Source organism: Alexandromys fortis, unplaced genomic scaffold, assembly GCF_014885135.2.
Source record: "Alexandromys fortis isolate MF-2015 unplaced genomic scaffold, M_Fortis_MF-2015_v1.1 scaffold_14, whole genome shotgun sequence".
Lineage (NCBI taxonomy): Eukaryota > Metazoa > Chordata > Mammalia > Rodentia > Cricetidae > Alexandromys > Alexandromys fortis.
Window position 1 is genome coordinate 16,053,483 of NW_026067910.1, and position 10,532 is coordinate 16,064,014.

Here is a 10,532-nt window from a genome sequence, read left to right on the forward strand (position 1 = left end):
CTTTGCATTTTGGCGGGTCCTCTTCAATTTCTTTCTTCAAAGATTTAAAGTTCTTGTTGTATGTGTCTTTCACTTGTTTGGTTAGAGTTACTCCAAGATATTTTATGCTATTTGTACCTATTGTGAGGGGTGATATTTCTCTGATTTCTTTCTCAGCCCAGTTATCAATTGTGTAAATGAGGGATAATGATTTTTTTTTTAGTTAATCTTGTATCCTGCTATATTACTGAAAGTGTTTATGAGTTGTTCAAGTTCATTGGTAAAATTTTTTGGGTCACATATGTAAATTGTCTTATCATCAGCAAATAATGAGAGTTTGACTTTTTTCTGATTTGTATCTCCTTGATCCCCTTTTGCTGCCTTATTGCTCTAGCTAGAACCTCAGGAACTATATTGAATAGATATGGAGAGAGTAGACAACCTTGTCTTCTTCCTGATTTCATTTGGATTGCTGTGAGTTTCTCTCCATTTAGTTTGATGTTGGCTATTGGCTTTCTGTATATTGCCTTTATTATGTTTAGGTATGTTTCTTGTATCCTTATTCTCTCCAAGATCTTTATCATAATGGGATGTTGTATTTTGTCAAAGACTTTTTCAGCATCTAATGAGTTGATCATGTGGTTTTTATTTTTAAGTTTGTTAATATGGTAGATTACATTGACAGATTTTTCTATTTTGAGCTCTCCTCCTATCTCTGAGACGAAGCCCATTTTATCATGGTGGATGATTTTTCTGACGTGTTCTTGGATTCAATTTGCCAGTATTTTATTGAGTATTTTTACATCAATATTCATGAGTGAGATTGGTCTGAAATTCTCTTTCTTAGTAAAGTCTTTCTGTGGTTTGGTATCAGGGTAATTGTAGCCTCATATAAAGAATTTGGCAATGTTTCTTCTGTTTCAGTTGTGTGGGACAATTTGAGGAGTATTGGTATTAGTTCTTCTTTGAAACTCTTGTTTAATTCTGAGTTGAATACATCTGATCCTGGGCTTTTTTGGTTGGGAGACTTTTGATGACTGTTTCTGTGTTTTTTGTTTTTGTTGTTGTTTGTTTGTTTTAAGCAGTTATAGGTCTAGTTCAGTTTCCTATCTGGTCTTGATTTAATTTTGGTAAGTGATATTTATCCAGAAAGTTGTCTATTTCCTTTTAGTTTTCCAATTTTGTAGGAGTATATGTTTTCGAAATATGACCTAGTGATTCTCTGGATTTCCTTAGTGTCTGTTGTTATGACCCCATTTTCATTTCTGATTTTGTTAATTTGGATATTCCCTCTCTGTTTTTGATTAGTTTGGATAAAGGTTTGTCTATTTTATCGATTTTCTCAAGGAACCAACTCTTTGTCTCATTGATTCTTTGTATTGTTTTCTTTATTTCTATTTTGTTGATTTCAGATTTCAATTTGATTATTTCCTGCTGTCTAGTTTTCTTGGGTGAATTTGCTTCTTTTTGTTCTAGAGTTTTCAAATGTTCTGTTAACTCAGTGTTGTGGGATTTTTCCATCTTTTTTATTTAGATATTTAGTGCTATGAACTTTCCTCTTATCACTGCTTTCATTGTGTCCCATAAATTTGGGTATGTTTTGTGGTCATTTTCCTTGAATTTTAAGAAGTGTTTAATTTATTCTTTTATTTTTTCCATGCCCCATTGATGATTCATGTGAGTGTTGCTTAATTTCCATGTGTTTGTGGGCTTTCTGGAATTAGTGCTGCTGTTGAATTCTAATTTTAAGCCATGTATTTGATAAAATACACGGGCTATTCCATATTTTTTTGTATCTGCTGAGGTTTGTTTTGTTACCTAGTATGTGGTCAATTTTTGAGAAGGTTTCATGAGGTGCTGAGAAGATATATTCTTTTATGTTTGGATGGAATGTTCTATAGGTGTCTTTTAAGTCCATTTGAGTCATAACATCTGTCAATTCCCTTATTTCTATGTTAATATTCTGTTTTACAGACCTGCCCATTGGTAAGAGTGGGATGTGAAGTCTTCAACTATTAGTGTGTGGGGTTTAATGTGTGAATTAAGCTTTAGGAGTGTTTCTTTTACACATGAGGGTGCCCTTGTATTTGTGGCATAGGTATTCAGTATTGAGATTTTCTTTTGATGGATTTTTCCTGTGACAATATGAAATGTCCTTCTTTGTCTCTTTTGATTGATTTTAGTTCAAAAATATGGAACTCTTTTCACATTTACATGTCATCCTCACTCAGGAGCCATTCTTATCTTCTCTGTATCATTCCAATTGTAGTATAGGTGCTGCTCTTAAAGCATTTCCTATCTACTGATTAAATAATTGTTTTCCTACATGGATTTTTACAAAAGAGAATTTCGTTTTGTAGGGTATTGTTATGATTTTGTCTGGAATTACATGAAAGTTATACATAACATTTTGTTGTAACTGGATATTATTTTCTATTTGGTTTCATAATGGAAGATTAAAGATATATAGTAATATTGCATACATATACACACAGATAAAAATTTTTTTTTAGAAACTGGTTTCACCAAATTACCAGGCTGACCAGAAACACATAATTCTGCCTCTTGAATGCTGAGATTCCAGTTAAACAAAACTATTATTTATTTCAAGGTCTATTCTTATTATTATACAATGCAGTTGTAGATTTTCTGAAAATATGGCTAGTTTATCTTTTCAGTGCATATTTATAGAATCATTGGTTGTTTTGCTTTCTGGAGATGGTTGAAACTGTGCTCAAAAGAGCATGTTCGCTTGTTGTAATTAAATTCAGTGTCATTCTTTATCACATTTTCGATGAACTTTTATAAGATACCATTTTCAGGCTATCATAATTTCATCCAGTTCTAGTTATTAAAATTCCTTTGTCTTAGTTTCTTTTATACTTGTTTATCTCGGACAGAAATTTGCTAAAAAATTTTACTATATTGTTATGGAGTAGCTTTTTTGTGCACTGTGAAGATGTGTCTTTGACAAGGTGCCTTCTGATTAGTTTAAAAGGCTGACTAGCCAATAGCTAAGCAGCTGAGGGTGAGGCAGAAAAGTCAAACTGAGAGAACACTGGGAAGAAGGGTGGAGGTACAGGCAGCCATGAGGAGATGTGGAAAGAAGCAAGATGAACATGCCATGCTGAAAAAAGGTACTGCCTAGTGGCAGAGCTTAGATAAGAAATATGGCTTAATTTAAGTTGCAAGAGTTAGTTAGTAATAAGCCTAAGCTATCTACCGAGAATTTATAATTAATATTAAGTCTCTGTGTGGTTATTTGGGAGCTGGCTGGTAGGACAGAACTGTTCAGTGGTCCTGACAATACACTCTGTAGACACCATATAAATAGATTTCAAACTTCTTAAAAACTCAAGCAAATCTTGCATTTTGTATTTCAACCTGGAGTTGTTAAGTTGATACACATTCATTTTTTAAAAAAAAAATTACCTGCAAGACCACATCTTAGGAAATAACATGGCAACTTTTGTTATTTAATTTTGTTTTAAAATGGGATTTTGTTTTTCCTAACAAGCATGCCAACATTGTTTCAGCCTCTTCCATTACTATGACATATCTTTTAAACACCTTTGTCTTTAAACTTTCTGCATGTTTTTGTTCAAGTTACAATACTTATACTGCTTGAATGTAACTGCCAAATTCATTTACTCCACACCAAAGATTTGGTAGGTGAATATTCTCTTTAGTTTGCTTTTCAATTAGCATAAATAGTAAATTCAATTTTCATTCCAATCTGTACTTCTTAACATTTATATTTCCTACTAAGCAATAGTAGATATTTTAGCATAATTTCCCAATGAGTAATTTGTGATGTTTCTCATGTAGTTATTTTAGCCAGTAAGTTGATAACTCCACCTTTATGACACATAGTTATTTGAAACGTACATTTAATTTAATTCATGAGAATATTTTAGCATATTCAATTATTTTGTTTCTCCCCCAGTTTCCTATCTGCTGATCAGTTTTGTGGGTTAGCTAGACTAGACAACAGCAGAGAGCTGATACAATGCCTTTTCAGGTTATGTTTGAGAAGATGTCTCTTCCCAGATCAGCTCTGGCATCAGTGGGGTAAATAAGGAAGAAGTGCCATCACCAGTGTGGGTGGGGGCATCATTCAGTTTGTGCGTGGCCCACTCTTGTAGGAACAGAATGCAGAGTGAAGGGTAATCTTTCCTCTCTGGAGCCTGCACAACAATCTCCTCAGGACTCTATGGGAACTCACACATCTCCTCCTCAACCACCTCTACTGAGATAAAGGCAATTGCTACCATTCCTGACAACCTGAGTTAGTTCAACCACTGGTTCCCACGTGATGGGGAGAACCAAAAAAGTCACAGTTTGCAGGTGTATGAGTACACACACATGCACACACGCACACACACTAAATTAAAATGTAATATAGAACATTTTAAGAAAATGGCTTATAGATAAATGATCTCAGATATAAGTCTGAAAATACCTTTTTTTCCCCCTGCACTTACTGCTGAATAGCAGTTTAATTAAGTATGGTTTCTTTGTTGACAGTTTTCTTGTCCCTTCCATCTGTGCTTAGGAATAATTATTGAAATACACTGCTGTAAATGAGAAGCCTACCTCCTGCTTGATTGTGAATTCTAAGTAGTTTATCTTGGTGGTTCTGACAGATTCCATGAGTGTCATTTTATCTCGGAAGTGCTGAGATCAGCATTCTGAACCCATGTGTGGAACTTATAAAGGAATCCCTGCATCCTCTTGACTTTTGTAGCTCCATTAGCTTTTTACCTCTCCAGTTGTCCTAACCCTCCAAGCTACCCTACTGGAACTTCTTTGCTGATTTTTGTTAAGTGTTTGAACTGTATTCTCAGTGAATCCCTTTTCTATCCATCCTTTTAGTCATCTTGTAATTGTTTCCATTTTTATCTCTTATATATTCTACATTTTATTTAAATGCCATTCTTTTTCAGTTTGTGGATACTGCTGTGGAAGGACCCTTCTGTATGCTGTGAACATATATTTTTCTCATTGGTTAATAATAAAAGCTGGTTTGCCCTATAGGCAGGCAGAATATGGCTGGGCAAGAAATTCAAATGTAGAAACACAAGAAGGAGGGCTGAATCAGGTGACACTATGCGGCTGCCTAAGGAACAAGATGTCAGAGAACCAGTAAGCTACAGGCCATGAAGTGATGTATAGATTAATAGAAATGTATTAATTTAAATGTTAGGGGTAGTTAATAATAACCCTGAACTATAGACCAAACATTCTATAATTAATATTAGCTTTTGTGTGATTATTTGAAATCGTGCATTTGGGACAAAAGAAAAGATCTGCCCCCCTTTAGAGGATACGTAAACAGTCTTTTTTATTCCTTGTTTAATAAAGGGAGTTATGTTTCATTTTATCTTGACAGTTCTTAACACATCTAACTTCAAAATTCTATCTCTGGCTGGGTGGTGGTGGCACATGCCTTTAATTCCAGCACTCGGGGTAGAGACAGGTGGATCTCTGTGACTTTGCCGCCAGTCTAGTTCCAGGACAGGCTCGAAAGCTACAAAGAAAGTTTGTTTTGAAAAACAAAAAACAAAAAAAAAGAAGAAAAAGAAAAGAAAAAAAAACCCAAACAAACAACAACAAACTTTAGCTCTGACTTTTTAAAGCAAGCTCAAATTAATTACAATTGTCTCAAATTGTAAGTATTGATTTTCTTTTCTTCATTTTCACTTTCTTTCTTTCTTTTTTTTTTTCTTTTTCCTTTTTCCCCCGTTTTTTAAGACAGGGTTTTGTTGTGTAGCCCTGGCTGTCCTGGAACTTACTCTGAAGATTAGGCTGGCCTCGAACTCACAGAGATCTACTTGCCTCTGTATCCCAAGTGCTGGAATTAAAGGTGTGCATCACTACTATACTGGTAGTATTCTATTTCTTTATGCATTTATAATTTTCATCTCTTTTTTCTCTCCTTTTCATGACTTCAGCCTTTCTCTACTACTTCTCATTATTACATTTTTTTTGTGTGTGGTCATGTATGTGCTGATACAGCTGTGTGGGCACATGTGTATGTATGTGATAAATAGGGCTCAGCCAGTCACGGCACTGAAGTATCATCCAATCATAGACTCTCAGAAGATCACGACACACTCATGTAGGGCAAATGTTAACTATGTTAACTGTATCCAAGTATATGTTTTTATTTTATTTTTTTTTAATGTGCCTTCCTTTGGATATACACATAATCAACACATGTGGTAGAATAAAGCATTTAGAACTGAATCATTTTTAGCCTGGATGATGCCTAGCTTTAGAATTTTTTTTCTTCAAGTAAACTTTATGAAATTTATTACTTACAGTTTTCTTTGTATTTTGTGTACACTGAGAGACTAGCTCTTGGGAAAGACCTGGGATGCTTACTCTTAGTTCTAAAATTTGGGAGGTGAAAGCATTTGGGTTAGAGTTCAGGGTCAATTTCAGGTACCGGGCAAGTGTGAGGCCAGCCTGAACTACAGAAAGCTTCTCAAAAAGCAAAAACAAACAAGAACTATCATTTTATGAAAGGTGACGTAGATCCAGAAAGGACATATAAGTTTTCTCAAGTCGACTCCCAGGGAGCTTTTTTGGGTCTTTCTTGCATTTCTTTTAAAACAATATAAGCTGCTAAAATAAAATGGCTTCATTTCCAGTGTCACCCATCACAGACACAATATTAACTTTTTCTTCCAAAAGGATATTGCCCGGTGGTCATTTTACACTGTAAAATTGGGGTTGACATTTACAACAGCAAAGGGTGTGGTACATCTGGAGGATGTGAAGGTAGAACCTTCAGAATTTAAAAAGCAGAATGGCAGATAAGATGGTTGGAAGAGAAGTTTATAGGGATCAAATGTCATGTATTCTATGCAGTATTTTTCTCTTCTTTGTCTGTCTTGCAAAGTGCTAAAATAATTCTTTAGTGTGTAAAATACCAACTCATCTTAAATCTTATGGATACAAATCTAACATATAATCCTGCAATTCGCAAGACTCTCTTATTTACTGTCTGCTTCCATCTGAAAAACAACTTATTAGTATTGTGTGTGCCACAGGACTTGTGGGGACGTTAGCAGGCAACTATATGACATGGTTCTCTCCCCTTCTATCATTCCATGAGTTCTGGAAACTCTCTTTGGAAAGCTTGCGAGACAGTCGCTTTACCTAGGCATTGTCTCTCTGGTTTCCTGTTTGTGTTGTTTGTTATTGTTTTTATTTAGCAGAGGAAGTCACAATGATTCTAGTTATAAAGAGAAGACTAAAGACTTGAGCTGTTCTACAGAGCAATTTAATCTCAATAATCAACTAGCTAAATAGATATCATCAGAGGCAAAGACACCATGGTGCACATTTGAGAGCATTTAAGTGAGCTCATTTCTAATCTCTCCCCCATTGACAATAGGCAAATATTGATACTGGGTGCTACAATGCACAAGGCAAAAGAGAATGATTTTCATGGCTATTGAAAAAAAGCCACTGGAGTCGCTTTGCTAGTTGTTGGTTCCTTTTATCTCTCTGAATTGGCTTTTGTTTCAAGCTTCGTCTCTTAGATAGAGGCAATTTATACAGGAAAAAAAAAGAGAGGCTTTCATTTGCATATTCTGTTGCATTCAAAGCATGTTTCCTTGGAAACTTTGGTTGTCTGAGACAGATATTTACATAAACAATGTTTTCATCAAAGCTAATGCTTCCACAAAAGGGGGATATTAATAGTTTGTCTTGAATAAACACCAAGTTAGCACTAAAACACTCTACCCCAACATCTACGGGAACTGGCAGATTTAGAGACCTTCATCAAGAATATGAAATCATTAAAAAGCCTTTTATAATAATACTAGGTTGCATGCTCTATACATTATGAAATAATACTCCTTGTACTTGGACCAGGCATAGGTCCATCCAAGCAATAGGAAGACAGAGACAGGTGGATCTCTGTGAGTTGCAGTCAGCTAGGGCTACCCAGTAAGACTCACGTCTCAAAGAAAACAAAACAAAACAAGACAAATACTTTCTACTAATTCACAGCTAGCAGTTAATTAAAATGACTACTTGAGGTAAGCTATCAGTGTTGGTACATGGTTTAGCTGGTAGAGTTTGCCTAGCATGCAGTCCCCAGGTTCGATCCCCAGCACCCCCTAAACAGGATGTGGTGTAGACACTTGTAATCCAAGTACTTGGGAAGTGGAGGCAGGAGAATCAGTACTTCAAGACAATCCTTAGCTACTGAAAGGTTTGAGGCCAGCCTAGGATACATAAAACCTTGTCAGAACCAAATTACGTAAGTCAATTTTAAAAATAAAACTGAGCTTTAGGGAAGGAAAAAATAAACAAAACGTTTGCCAAAGACGACAGGGCCGACGTTGCCCACAGCCGGTTCCTGTATCGGGCAAAAGCCCGGAGCCAGGTCTGACCTTAAGTGAGGACCAGTAAGGGCTTATAGTCAAGAAGCATTGATACGGAAAGCTTTGGATTCCATGGCAGCTTCTCTGTAGGCTCAGGGGGCTTTACCAGAAGTTCAGAGTCACACAGAACTCTGCTGAGTCAGCGACCTCTGTGTTCTTATCTTAGGGGTTCAAAGAATGAAACCAGGGACAACGCGACAGGGATTTCAGGAAGGAGGTTTATTCTAGAATTAGATGGAAGCTTACAGAAAAAAAAGCAGAGTTTTGTTGGAGGATGGCGTCCCAGGAAGTGGAACCAAACTGCTAGTCTAGGGCTCTTTAAAGGTTTGGAGGTAAAAACTGAGGTGTGGTGCGGGCAGGGAGATAAATGGCTCTGTCCAGTAGGCTGAAGCAGGGTGTATCCAGTTGCCTCCTCTCGCGTAAGCCTTGTCTTCCTCGACAGATTTCAGGATCGGCTGCCCAGGTAGGCCGGAGTGACAAGGAGAGATCAGTTCTCTCCCATTTCTGGTATCCCTGTATTCTGTCAGAACAAGGGACATTTTGCCAAAGCATTTCCTTCAGCATCTCTCACCTTCAGTAAGGACAGAGCTACCCAGAAGGCTAGAGATATTTCCAGCTTCCAGGCACAGAAAATCTATTTATGACCACATTTCCCTACCCAAATCTGCCTGACCAGTTCCTACCTCCCATTCTTGTCGTCTGAGTGGAAAATTCCAGAGAGGAAACAAATGGCAAGTAATAAGTAACTTGGTGGACAATCGCTAAGGGTGGGAGAGGCAAATGCACAAAGGGAATCAGATGCCAGTGACAGGGGATTTTTGCTCAAGTCAGTTTGTGGTGTTCTTGTTCAAATCAAACTCTATAAGGAGAAGAAGGGAATCACAAGATTGGGTTTCCTCAGTTGAAGGACTCAGTGGCACCAGTCCAGAGTTCTGGCTAAAGGAGAAAATCTTTGTCAATGCACACATCTACATTACAAGTTAAGTTAAAACCAATGATTTCACACTCATTTGCACGATCTTTGATGGTGATCCAAGACTATTACTTTGATGTCTGCTGAGAAAAGCATCACATTTTCTTCCTTATATAAACACATCCGTGATGTACTTTATGATTTCCAGTTTTACTTTCTTTAAATTTAGTATTGGAGTCCATGTACTTGAGGGAAAAAAAAAGACAGAGTGGAACTTCCTTCTAGATTTTATTTCCAAAACCCTTGTCAATATTTAAGTTTCCTTGCTTGTCACACAACAGTGAGTATATGTTACGCATTAACATTTGTGGAAGTCTTCAAAGCATTTAACTTAGTTTACACAGCAAATCCACCGTCAATCACATTTCATCAATTTGCATACCACTTAATTACATAATAGTAGTCAGAAGTACAGCTAGCATAAACAGTTCAGGAAATTCAGCTCAATTTTAGTAGGCACACATTTCTACTGCTAGGAGTATATCTATGCAAAAAAAAAAAAAAACCAGAGCAATCTACTGAGTACTTACACTTATTATTTAAAACATGTCTGAGACCAAGCGGTCTCTGATTCAAGGGTTTCATTGCCATAAAATGGCTTTTTAAAAATGTTATTTTTAAGTCTTTACAGAAAAAGAAAAGATCACTCCTTGGAAGAAATTTCCCTAGACCACCAGCAGTGGGGTCCAAGGAGGTGTAGCCAGAATGAAGTAAAAATTCTTAAGATAAAACTTAAGAGAAATAAAAAAATTGCTACCTATAATCAATCTATTCACATCTTCCATTCAGACCTCCTATTTTGAAAGAGGAAAAAATCTAGTCTTGTGGGATTTCACTCCTTTGGTGCAAGGCAGAGTTCTTTTTGAAAGTTCGTTCCTTGGATTGGTGGAAACTGAAATTCCTTTGGGCATTTTGTTTGGGGGTGAATGCTGCACCATGCATAGTTCTAGTGATTGACCAAAGAAGGGCATCAAATTAATGCAGAGAGAACAGACACATGGGTACAGAGGAAGCTGGGGTGGACTGAGGTCTTTGATGGAGACACTCAGTTGCTTATTATATACAGTTGAAGAGAAAGACCAGGTTAATGCATGCACCTGAACAAGGAGGTAGATTTGTTACATACACGTAAACAAGGAGGCAGAGTTATTATCTACAGTTGGAAGAGGGGAACT

General features: G+C 36.6%; 1 non-coding gene across 1 annotated transcript; it reads right to left on the reverse strand.

The window, feature by feature from the left end:
* Nucleotides 1-2,165: 2,165 nt before the first annotated feature.
* On the reverse strand, nucleotides 2,166-2,271 carry LOC126499163 (U6 spliceosomal RNA). The gene has a single exon (XR_007591012.1). It is a non-coding gene; the product is annotated as a U6 spliceosomal RNA (small nuclear RNA).
* Between the last annotated feature and the right edge of the window lie 8,261 nt (nucleotides 2,272-10,532).